Source organism: Triticum dicoccoides, chromosome 5A, assembly GCF_002162155.2.
Source record: "Triticum dicoccoides isolate Atlit2015 ecotype Zavitan chromosome 5A, WEW_v2.0, whole genome shotgun sequence".
NCBI lineage: Eukaryota > Viridiplantae > Streptophyta > Magnoliopsida > Poales > Poaceae > Triticum > Triticum dicoccoides.
In genome coordinates this window covers 324572059-324576440 of record NC_041388.1, presented here as the reverse complement: position 1 = coordinate 324576440, position 4382 = coordinate 324572059, and positions in this window count along the sequence as shown.

Below are 4382 nucleotides of genomic sequence, written 5' to 3'. Positions count from 1 at the left end.
CTGGAGCAGCATTACCCTAGATACTTGGTAGATGAGAAGGCTGGCAAGGTCGATAGAAGTATATTGGATATACATTATGTTAATGTGTACTTTACTAGTACTCCTAGTAGCACCAGGGTATTGGATACCGGTTCGGTTGCTAAGTGTTAGTAACTCGAAATAAAAGGCTACGGAATAAACGGAGACTAGCTAAAGGAGAGCTGACGATATGTGTTGGAAGTGTTTCCAAGTTTGATGTGATCAAACATCGCACGCTCCCTCTACCATCAAGATTAGTATTAAACCTGAATGGTTTATTGAATCTCGATCGTAGTGATACACATGTTCATGCCAAAAGATATAAGATAGTAATGATAGTACCACTTACTTGTGGCACTGCCATGTAAGTCATAATGGTATAAAACGCATGAAGAAGCTCCATGTTGATGGATCTTTGGACTCACTCGTTTTAGAAAAGTTTGAGACATGCGAACCATGTCTATTGGTGTATACGCATGAAGAAACTCCATGCAGATGGATCGTTTGGACTCACTTGATTTTGAATCACTTGAGATATGCAAATCATACCACATGGGCAAGATGACTGAAAAGCCTCGTTTTCAGTAAAGTGGAACAAGATAGCAACTCGTTGGAAGTAACACATTTTGATGTGTGCAGTCCAATGAGTGCTGAGGCATGCAGTGAATATCGTTATGTTCTTACTTCACAGATGATTCGAGTAAATGTTGAGTATATTTACTTGATGAAACACAAGTCTGAATTATTGAATGGTTCAAGTAATTTCAGAGTGAAGTAGCAGATCATTGTGACAAGAGGATAAAATGTCTATGATATGATCATAGAGATGAATATCTGAGTTACGAGTTTTGGCACACAATTAAGACATTGTGGAAATTGTTTCGCAATTAATACCGCCTGGAACACCATAGTGTGATGGTGTGTCCGAACATCATAATTGCACCCTATTGGATATGGTGCGTACCATGATGTCTCTTATCGAATTACCACTATTGTTCATGGGTTAGGCATTAGAGACAACCACATTCACTTTAAATAGGGCACCACGTAATTCCGTTGAGATGACACCGTATGAATTATGGTTTAGAGAAACCTAAGTTGTCGTTTCTTAAAAGTTTGGGGCTGCGACGCTTATACGGAAAAGTTTCAGGTTGATAAGCTCGAACCCAAAGCGGATAAAACACATCTTCATAGGAAACCCAAAACAGTTGGGTATACCTCCTAATTCAGATCCGAAAGCAATATGAATTGTTTCTAGAATCGGGTCCTTTCTCGAGGAAAGGTTTCTCTCGAAAGAGTTGAGTGGGAGGATGGTGGAGACTTGATGAGGTTATTGAACCGTCTCTTCAACTAGTGTGTGGCAGGGCACAGGAAGTTGTTCCTATGGCACCTACACCAATTGAAGTGGAAGCTTATGATATTGATCATGAAACTTCGGATCAAGTCACTACCAAACCTCGTAGGATGACAAGGATGCGTACTACTTCAGAGTGGTACGTAATCCTGTCTTGAAGGTCATGTTTCTAGACAACAATGAACCTACGAGCTATGGAGAAGCGACGGTGGGCCCAAATTCCAACAAATGGTTAGAAGCCATGAAATCCGAGATAGGATCCATGTATCAGAACAAAGCATGGACTTTGGTGGACTTGCCCGATGATCGGCAAGCCATTAAGATAAATGGATCTTTTAAGAAGAATACGGACGTGGATGTTAATGTCACCGTCCATGAAGCTCGACTTGTGGCGAAAAGTTTTTCACAAGTTCAAGGAGTTGACTACGATGAGATTTTCTCATCCGTAGCGATGCTTAAAGTCCGTCGGATTCATGTTAGCATTAGCTGTATTTATGAAATCTGGCAGATGGATATCAAAACGAGTTTCCTTACCAGTTTTCGTGAGGAAAGGTTGTATATAATACAATCAGAAAGTTTTTTTTGATCCTAAGGATGCTAAAAGGTATGCTAGCTCCAGCGATCCTTCTAAGGACTGGAGTGAGCATCTCGGAGTTGGAATGTATGCTTTGATGATGATCAAAGATTTTGGGTTTGTACAAAGTTTATGAGAAACTTGTATTTCCAAAGAAGTGAGTGGGAGCACTATAGAATTTCTGATGAGTATATGTTGTTGACATATTGATGATCAGAAATGATGTAGAATTTCTAGAAAGCATATAGGGTTATTTGAAAGGTGTTTTTCAATAGAAAACCTGGATTAAGCTACTTGAACATTGAGCATCAAGATCTATAAGGATAGATCAAAATGCTTAATAATACTTTCAAATGAGCACATACCTTGACATGATCTTGAAGGTGTTCAAGATGGACCAGTCAAAGAAGGAGTTCTTGCCTGAGTTGTAAGGTACGAAGTTAAGACTTAAAGCTCGACCACGGCAGAATAGAGAGAAAGGACGAAGGTCGCCCCCTATGCTTAAGACGTAGGCTCTTCAGTATGCTATGCTGTGTACCGCACCTGAAGTATGCCTTGCCATGAGTCAGTCAAGGGGTACAAGAGTGATCCAAGAATGGCTCACAGGACAGCGGTCAAAGTTATCCTTAGTAATTAGTGGACTAAGGAATTTTCTCGATTATGGAGGTGGTAAAAGAGTTCGTCGTAAAGGTTACGTCGATGCAAGCTTAACACCTATCCAGATAGCTCTAAGTAGAGATACCGGATACATATAATGGAGCAACAATTTAGAATAGCTCCAAGTAGAACAGTTATTTGGAACAGCTCCAAATAGAGCGTGGTAGCTGCATCTAGGAGATGACATAGAGATTTGTAAAGCACACCCGGATCTGAAAGGTTCAGACCCGTTGACTAAAACCTCTCTCACAAGCAACATGATCAAACATAAAACTCATTGAGTGTTAATCACATAGTGATGTGAACTAGACTACTGACTCTAGTAAACTCTTGGGTATTAGTCACATGGCGATGTGACCTGTGAGTGTTAATCACATGGCGATGTGAACTAGATTATTGACTCTAGTGCAAGTTGGAGACTGTTGGAAATATGCCCTAGAGGCAATAATAAAAGTGTTATTATTATATTTCTTTGTTCATGATAATAGTCTTTTGTTCATGCTATAACTGTATTATCCGGAAATCGTAATACACGTGTGAATACATAGACCACAATATGTCCCTAGTGAGCCTCTAGTTGACTAGCTCGTTGTGATCAACAGATAGTCATGGTTTCCTGGCTATGGACATTGGATGTCGTTGATAACGGGATCACATCATTAGGAGAATGATGTGATGGACAAGACCCAATCCTAAGCATAGCACAAAGATCGTGTAGTTCGTTTGCTAGAGCTTTGCCAATGTCAAGTATCTCTTCCTTTGACCATGAGATCGTGTAACTCCTGGATACCGTAGGGGTGCTTTGGGTGTATCAAACGTCACAACGTAACTGGGTGACTATAAAGGTGCACTACAGGTATCTCCGAAAGTATCTATTGTTTTATGCGGATCGAGACTGGGATTTGTCACTCCGTGTAAGCGGAGAGGTATCTCTGGGCCCACTCGGTAGGACATCATCATATGCGCAATGTGACCAAGGAGTTGATCACGGGATGATGTGTTACGGAACGAGTAAAGTGACTTGCCGGTAACGAGATTGAACAAGGTATTGGATACCGACGATCGAGTCTCGGGCAAGTAACATACCGATAGACAAAGGGAATTGTATACGGGATTGATTAAGTCCTTGACATCGTGGTTCATCCGATGAGATCATCGTGGAACATGTGGGAGCCAACATGGGTATCCAGATCCCGTTGTTGGTTATTGACCGGAGAACGTCTCGGTCATGTCTGCATGTCTCCCGAACCCGTAGGGTCTACACACTTAAGGTTCGATGACGCTAGGGTTATAAAGGAAGCTTGTATGTGGTTACCGAATGTTGTTCGGAGTCCCGGATGAGATCCCGGACGTCACGAGGAGTTCCAGAATAGTCCGGAGGTAAAGATTTATATATAGGAAGTCCTGTTTCGGCCATCGGGACAAGTTTCGGGGTCATCGGTATTGTACCGGGACCACCGGAAGGGTCCCGGGGGCCCACCGGGTGGGGCCACCTGCCCCCGGGGGCCACATGGGCTGTAGGGGGTGCGCCTTGGCCTACATGGGCCAAGGGCACCAGCCCCAAGAGGCCCATGCGCCTGGGGAAACCCTAAAGGAAGAGTCCCAGCAGGGGAAGGCACCTCCTAGGTGCCTTGGGGGGGGGAGGACTCCTCCCCTGGCCGCCGCCCCCTTGGAGATTGGATCTCCTAGGGGCTGGCGCACCCCCCCTTGGGATCCCTATATATAGTGGGGTAGGAGGGCCTCCCAAACACACCTTATGCCTTTGGTGCAGCCCCTCCC